The 8963-nt window shown below is 35.9% G+C and overlaps 1 pseudogene; it reads left to right on the forward strand.

Annotated features, from left to right (window-relative positions):
- The first annotated feature begins 7796 nt into the window (after positions 1-7796).
- LOC149223319 (uncharacterized) lies at positions 7797-8604 on the forward strand (annotated as a pseudogene).
- Positions 8605-8963: the final 359 nt, after the last annotated feature.

Here is an 8963-nt window from a genome sequence, read left to right on the forward strand (position 1 = left end):
GTTTTTTTATTTAACAAAAAAGATTTATAAAAAAAGGGTGGAGGGCCACCAATCCCACCACCCCAAACCGTATTAAGCAATGATTAGTGGAGGGGCGGGTCACTACCCTTGGCCCTCCCACGGAACCAACAACTTAAATAAGAGGGGTGGACGGCCATGACCCCGCCACCGCACAACCCACATAACAGAGCGTATTAATATAGTGGGGGGCGCAGGCTATCAACCCCGTTGCCCCTCCACATCACCCTATCATCAAAGGCGGCAGCGGAAATGGGGGGAGCGGGCCACCAAGTATGGCGGACCCACCCCCCAAACATAAACTATTTTGTATTTCATGGATAAAAGGGGAGGGACGGGATTTGATCCCCCGACCCCTCCTCAACAACTCTCCAAATTTACCACTGCGCCACAACTGATTGTTGTGTAATATACCCATCGTTTATTATTTAAGCGCAGTTTATCAGTGCGCCTAGGCAGAGGAGATAGTGCACGCAGTTTGACGCTGAGCTTTGCAGGAGGGTCGAATTTTCACTTTGTCAGATTTTGACAAATTTTATATGGTTTCAGCGTTTTTCGATGCCACGAACGCAATGGCGCTGTCTGTTTCTCCATCAAAGTTCTGCATTTTTCGGCCATTTTTCAGTATGGAGGTATAAAACTCCTTTTTTTTGTAACTGATGCTTGTACTTTTCTTTCTCATGCCACTTAATGAATGAAGGCCTCCTCATTGATCGAGTAGGGCCTGGAGATGTAGTCGAAGTCGAATGAACTCTATTATCAAGTCTTGTTGTTTTCTTTCATGCTTTATGTGTTTCTCCTCTTCTCTCATGTGCACATTAAGTTTTCTATGTTAAGCTACAATTTATGCATGTAATTCTTTAATACATCTATAAGCAAAATATCTTGGATCAAGTGGTACCAGAGTAGGTCTTTTTAGATGTGAATTGCATGTTTGTATGCTAACAAGAAATAGGCTCCGAAGAGGCGAAGGGAAACTAAAGTATTTCGATCTCGAAGCGGGGCGTGCACATCGAAGGAGAAACATGGCAGAAGAGGCTAGTCATGAAGAGGAGCACAATTTCTGCAAAACCTTCTATACAATGGCAGAGAATGTCGGTCATTTGATTTCAAGGTTGGAGAAAGCAGAAGAGAGAAATATAGAAGAACAAGGTTCAGTGCATGGAAATGGTGGAGAAGAACCCCCTCCTTCTCCTTCCACGAGTGAAAGTTCTTCTTCCTCTCATCACCATCATCATAGAAATTCAAGGGATGCTGTAAGGACCACATCCAGACTATATACATATATATATATTTTTTTTTAAATCACAGCAAAATGCAACTAGAAGAGAAACACATTAGGAATTCATTTCAAGAAACATATCATAACATTTACATACATTTAACTAAGACCAAAATAGTATTGCAACACATATGTACCGTTCACCAGAAGACGAGACTCCGTTTGCTTTGCTGTTGCTAGTATTCCTTTGTTGTTGGTCACCTCTGTGAATAAATGGCGATGTACTTGATTCGAATGCGATGACCCACCGGTTAACCTCCCAGCCTACTCCTTGGGTACTCTTCTTCCCCACGGACCCCCGAGCTGCAATGGGGTTGTACAATGGAGAATTTCAATAGCTGGTAGAGGAGAGCACTCCTTGGCTCAAGAGTCCCCTCTCTAAAATCCTCTACCTCACCAAACTCACTATAGGATCGTAATCACTGCTTTGACATCATCTCATCCATCCAACAATAGGGTTCCCCAAAAAAGTCCCTTCTCCTATGGCTTGCCCCTTATTTTATAAGAGTCCTCCTAGATGACACTTGGCATGTCATGTATAATTATATATATATATATATTTTAATTTAATAGTTTGATTATTCACCTACCCATGTGTCACTCTCTCATCAAGGGTCACCCAAAATTACTTACTTAACTTTTTATTTAAAACTAATATTTTCCTCACCTCACAAGATTCCTATTTCTTCTCCTAGTTGTCTCTTTATCCCCCCCCTTTTTATTCCTTAATTTGTGTTCATTACTTGAAGTCAATTAATGAGTTAAGATTTTATCCCCAATCTACTCCCTAATTTAACTCAGGTTATCTCTTAGATGGATATTCTTATGTTGGTTGTTGCCACATGGAGGTTCTCTACATTTCTCTAAATTTAATTTATTATTCTTATTTTAATTCACCTTCTTATTTTCTTAATTAGGTTTAATTAGTTTAGGATTAATCTTTATCCTTACAATTACATCCCTTTTTCTCCTTTTACCTAATTAAACCACATAATCTACCTAGTATTTTCCAACATGGGAAGGGTAGAATTTTTAAGGTAATCTATTTTATTTCTTCCTATGATCCTCTTAACCCAAGTTTTATTTTTGATATAATTACCCCGGTTTCTAACATCACTTACCCTTGATGTAAATTTACATAGTTTTCATTTCTTGGTTATATTTATTAATTAATTTATTTTTAATGATTCCAAGGTGCCAAGTTTGGGTCGTGCCCTTCAAGAACTTCCCTTGAAGCTCCAAGGGTGCCACGCCTAACAATTTATTTGTGATGTCAAGGGTGCAAAGTTGGTTGTGCTCTTCAAGAAAGTCCCTTGAAGTTCCAAGGGTGCCACACCTAACATTTAATTTGTGATGCCAAGGGTGCCAAGTTGGTCGTGCCCTTCAAGAAATTCCCTTGAAGTTCCAAGGGTGGCACACCACTTGCCCTTCAAGCATTCAGTGACTACGAGGGGAAAATATAGGTGCAACATCATAGACCGCTATCATCTCTTATGTTGCCTGCTATAGTGAGACTAATGGTGTCGGGGATCAAGGAATCCACCTTGATGCGCGCCCCCCGGTAAAATCCTCATGAGCGACCCAACTTGGGGACCTGCCCTCATGGCATCGTGATCTTCAAGGCGAAGGTGTTTCAACCCTTCCAGCCCAAGTCACGGCGGGAGTGCTAGTGGGTGAGATCAGGGACACTGTCCCACCCCTCCCATGTAGTTCCATCCACTTGTGCAACCCCATCACCCATATGTGAGTCATTCGATCAAGCAACTAATCTATGCCTGCAACCATTAACATATCATCAGAATATAGTTAAACATATATGGCAGATTCCAAGATCGACTTAGACTTTCAAAGATAAAATAATATGAATTTTCATCAAATCAGGTGTCATCAACTCGTCATATGCGAGTGCCTCTGATGGTTTCCTGCCATACTCAATAATCATTAGTAACAAGGTTTTTCAATGTTAGTCATTGTCATAATAGCATCATTAACAATTCCTAGTCATTCACATCATTGTCCATTGTAAGCCTGAACTAAAGAAAGTAGTCAACATAGGGGACACATCCATCATGGCTATCATCATTAAACATCAATGGAAACATACATGTTCATTAAGCTATCAACATCGTAACATCAATAGAAATATACCTATTCATCAAATTTATCATCATCATGCTTTTAGTAGAGAGCATACATATTCTTTACTACCCTCATCATCATAAGTTCAAATAGAGACCAAACTTAACTATTTAATGTTGCAATCATCAGAATACCGATATATAAGATACATAACCATTCATGCTATCATAATATCAATGGAAAGCATTCATAAACATCACAACCATGAATATCTCAATCGCTAATAATAGTGTCATGTGCCCGGATCCTCAACCTGAGGTCCTCCTAGAATAAAGTATCGAAGATAATGTCATATTAGGGTCAAAAAACTAGAGTGGGCACTACATACACCCCCTCTTAACAATGGACTTCATCCCGAAGTCCTTAGAACATAAAGGAAAAACGACGACACATATCCTAAGAACCCTTCCTGAAACTCTTGCTAACCTTCTGGTGGGCAAGCTATAATTTTCCCAAGGTATCTACACCATGAATTCCGTTATAACTAAAGGACTATATCTGTGGAACATTGCAGCCCAATTTTTTTTTTTTGACTAAGCAATAACAAGACAAGGGTAGATAATCACAATCAAAATTCATCTCATGGTACAATTAATATATTATGCTTTCAACCAAGTAAATTCGTCCACTCACTGTACTCCTGTAGCCTCCAATTATAGTCGTTCATTTCAAACTACGTCTACATGACGCTATAAGTGACAATGTCAGGTACACAAAGTGATTTGTATGATCATCATTGCATATGGTAGAGTTCACTGTCATAGATGTTGCAATAATATTGTCGTAGAAGAAAAGATAGTATAAATTATCCATACGTTTGATATTTTTCAAAAAGTTTTAAATTCTAAGTTATCCCTTGTGATAATTCTGCAATATTTTCCCCAATATCTCAATAACTGTCATTTTGGACCCTTGTCAGTATATTCCCTAAAATGATAATTGTAGCATTGTATTTTGGCCATAAGCGGAAAAATGTCGAAAGAGGTGGACAAGTAAGAATAAGAAATTCAAATGGTGAACTTAAGCTCACAAGCTAGTAAAAGATGAAGGACTTTGATGTCAAAAGTGCTAAAAATTAAAATATTCTTATTAGCAATTGTAAATAAATAAATAATTAGATAAATTACAAAGCAAGTGATTGTGCGTCAAGATGTAGTGTTCCATGAATAGTTCCTAGGAGTTCATCCAACCAAGAAACTCTTTGAAACATCACCACATTACTTACTTATAGATAATATCCTAGTAAGTAATGATGTTAGTGTCTCAACTAGTTAGAGATGATGTGGCACGTGACCTAACAATGGAAGAATCTAAACATGCAGTCAATAATATATTGAGCATTGAATTGGGCATAAAGAAGAATACTCTAAATAAGGAAGTTATGCCAATCAAACAAAAACATACTTCCCAATCCGAGGAAGTTGTCTTCTATTTGCAAATGTGGGAAAATTTTGTTTTAGCTACATAAAAACTATCAAGAGGAATCAAATTGGTTATAACACCTACCACACCTCACCTATCAAGAAAGAGATAGTGACATCCTTGCTATCGCTCAAGTTTATCTCCAAAGAAAGATCCCAACCTTTTTCAAAGAAAACCCAAGGATACTTTTAAGTGATCACAACTTGTGACCAGTGACCACTCCACTTCACTTACTCATGCATAAATTATCAAATGATCATAGCAACCTATTGAAAATATGATATCCCAATTATAATATATTTTTATATCAATCACTGTATTTATGAAAACTATAATTTAATTCAAATTATTATTAACAATTTCAACACAAATTAATTTAATAATATTTTAAAACACACTCCTAATTTTTCATGTACCCATAAAAAAAACATCCTTTTGCAATCAATATTTAATTATTGACTTCTCTTTAATACATACCAATATATAATAAAAAAAAATCTATACAATTGATGTAAATATTAAATTTAACCAAGATATTACTACATAAAACATAATTTCCATATGTCAATTTATAATGTGGCACTTTTAACTTGTTATTAATTTTTAAAAGAATGGCTTGATTATGGTTAGAGCATTAAAATGCTTCACATCCAACCACTCATAAAGCCTAGACCAAGAAAATTTGCATATGACGAAGTCAAGATTAAGTTTTTGGTATTATACGATGAAAAGACAACTTATTGAAGTGATATGGAACTAGTTTCATTAGTCAAACTTATTTGTATGTTTTATTTTATTGTTATTAATTTCTGGTGATTGTTAGTCATTAAATTGTTATAAATATATTAAGAAAACATGTGCATTGACCAGTGCATTTTAAGGATGAGTGCTTCTCAACTGTATGTTTCAATACCACCCTAAGCAAAGTCTCCAATTCTTTAATTTTAGCAATTCAATATGTGTATTAGAAATTGTAAAATAAATTCCATAATCCATTAATTCATAAATAAAGCTTCTTTCTTAATTGGTTAAATTCATTGAAAGGGTCCCATTGGTACTTGCTAGTGATATTTAGTGTCTTCATAGATTTGGTCCAAATTTTTATTTACTTTTAATAAACGATTTTGCAAAAATCAAGTACTTTTATAGAATTAAATTTGTAATGTTTATCTAGAAAGCTTCTCACTCTTGGAATAGTTTTCAAATTATAGTAGTGTCTAGCATAAAATGAGTATGTTTGAGGTGCAAATTGTATGGACCAGTGCTATACTATATATATTTTTATAAAAATACCAAAACTATTTTTATGACTTCATAATTTTCGTTATAAGAGAAATTTTATGAACCACAATTTTATTCTCTAGAATGCTTTTATATCTTCCCTCAATATTGATTAAAATGCTTACCTTTAAAAAAAACACCCTACTAATATTCTAAGTTGTTTTGAAACCCATGTTTAAGTTTATTGTAATTCATGTTGCATAAATCTAAACATGGAAATCTCAAATTTCATATAAAATGAATTTTGTTCCCAATGTCATAAAGCATAATGTCACAAAGAAATGCAAATCTCAACTTCCATATAAAACGAATTTTGTTCCTAATGTCATAAAGCATAACGTCACAAATCATAACATCACAAAGAATTAGTCTAGATATATTAACATTGGTATTTTAAAATATTTGGACATAGCTTCAAAAATTAATTTAAAATATGCATTGGCCAAGAAACAATTAATTATTGTGAATTAATGGTTTTCATATTGGTCCAGAGGCTGACTCATGAGGCTGATGCTAATGCATGAAACATTCAAATCCTTGGAGATTCCCTACTAGTTATTCAATGAATGTGGAAGAAAATAACAATGAGTAATTTCACATTACAATAACTGTATAATATCATTCATTCTCTTCTATCAATTTTCTCACATATCCACAGGGACAGGAATAGGATTGTTGATGGACTTTCTAAAGATCGAACAAGGTTGGAACACAGAATCTAGTATGTTTCTAAACAGTGAGGGCATTGTCTCAGATTATACTCATGATGCATGGCTGTAAATCTGTTTTATTAGAGAATCTGGTGTGTTTCAGTAACTAGTCACATTACGGATTTGGTGGACTTTCAACAGTTCATAAAATTTCAGATGTATGCATGGGTGCCGTCTAGTTTTTTTTTTTTTCATTAAATAATAGCTACAGACACTTCGTGTCACAGCTGCGCCGATATTAATTGTAAATATATATAAATTAGGTGGCAGATGGCGCATTACTCGTCTCTCAAAAGAATTTAATGCTTCCTGATTAAAGAAAAATTATGACATCATGTAATTATAGTACACTTCGCGTGATCACATCCCCGCCGAAATTTACTACAAATACATACAGATTAAGCGGCAAATGATGGATTACTCGTCTATCAAAAATTTAAATGCTTCCTGATTAAAGGAAATAGATGATATACCGTAATTGTAATTACAGACACTCCGCGCTGAAATTAAATAATACATACAAGTTAAGAGGTAGATGCCGGGTTACTTGTCTAAATTTAAATTCTTCCTGATTAAAGAAAATTGATGACCTACCCACGGCGTCACAACCGCTCCGAGTTCTTGCTGATTACAGAAAATTTGATTACAAGACTGTCCCACTCAAGAATTGAAAGCCTAGTTTGTTAACAAGAATTATTTCTTACAAAAAAAGCTTCCCAGAAATGTGTGCTTTGGGAGGTTTTAATTGATAATATTGTGGAGTATGCGAAAATAATATACACACCTACTGTTGGTATCGTCTGTCAAAACTACAGTGGTTTGTATAGACGGACGACAACATCCCATTAGACAAAGCCACCCTGAAAAAAAACGGGTAATAGGTAGAAATTTAAAGCAATGAAAAAAAAAATATGAAGTTGATGGGACATGACCATACATCGAGAATGAAGGATGATGACGAAGCTCAACAATTAGCTTTGGACAAAGATAGTGAAGATGCTAATTCAGAAGAAGAGAATAGAAATAACCTTTTAGATGAAGAAAATCAAGCTTTTGATTCGGAAGAAGAGGAGTTACAAGAGCATCTTGCAGACATTCCATTTGAAGAGCTTCAGAAAGTGCGCTTTGATGGTCGAGAATCAACCCTTTCTAAATTCAAGCATGATGCCAAACCCTCAAGAGCTAACAAAAACAGACCTATGGAAATGAGCCGCAAGAAGCCTGTTGGAAGGCTTAGGGAAGTTGTTCAAGATCCAAAAAGGTAGTTCGAGATCCAAGATTCGAGTCTTTATGTGGCAATTTTGAAGAAGGCAGGTTCAGAAAAATATAGTTTTATCTTTGATGAAGAGCTTCCTAAAGAGCGAGAGAAGCTTCAAAAGATGTTAAAATCATCAGAGGACCCTAAGGCTGTTGGAGAAATAGGAAAACACTTGTCTTGGATTGATAATCAATTGCGAAAGGTTCAGGATGGCAAGAAACATTCTTCAAAATTGTCTGAACATAAAAAAAAGGAGAAAGAAGCAGTGAAAAAAAGGAAAACGGCCTTTATACCTCAAAAATCTGAGTTGCGGAAGCAGGAACTTACAGAAAAATATGATTCTCTTAAGGCCAGTGGCAAGCTTGAAGCTTTCCTCTCCAAGAGAAGACGCAAAAATGCAGCCAAAGACCATCGCTATGTGCCATATCGTAGGCCGGAGAACAAAAATTAGTTTTAATGTGATCCCCTTCTCATCAGTTTTGGATTCAGAGGATGCATGGTAAAATTCTCATAGAATTTCCATTCAATTTGCAGAGGGCTACCAAGATAAAGATGCCGGAGAGCTTCATCATATGTCTCTGAAAGAAGACTCGGTTTCTGTGTACCATTGACCGAGTTTCATTCCAAGAAAGAGGGTGTTGTCATCTCCCTTTTTGTGGGCCGATTCTTAGTAGTTAAGAGGTCGAGTTATCTAGCTATGAAGGATGAGTTAGCTCTCATTTCCAGCTGAACAAAGCAACCTCCAAAATCTGTGCGTACCAACCTTCATAAGGGTTCGAACTGGAGTTTTGAGGGGTGATAAGACAACCCAGCTTGTGGTGGGTTTTGAAGCTGCCGAAAGGGAGGAGGTATT

This window comes from Pinus tabuliformis, chromosome Q, assembly GCF_031772625.1.
Source record: "Pinus tabuliformis cultivar Carrire ecotype Pingquan chromosome Q, CPIR1, whole genome shotgun sequence".
Taxonomy (NCBI): Eukaryota; Viridiplantae; Streptophyta; class Pinopsida; order Pinales; family Pinaceae; genus Pinus; species Pinus tabuliformis.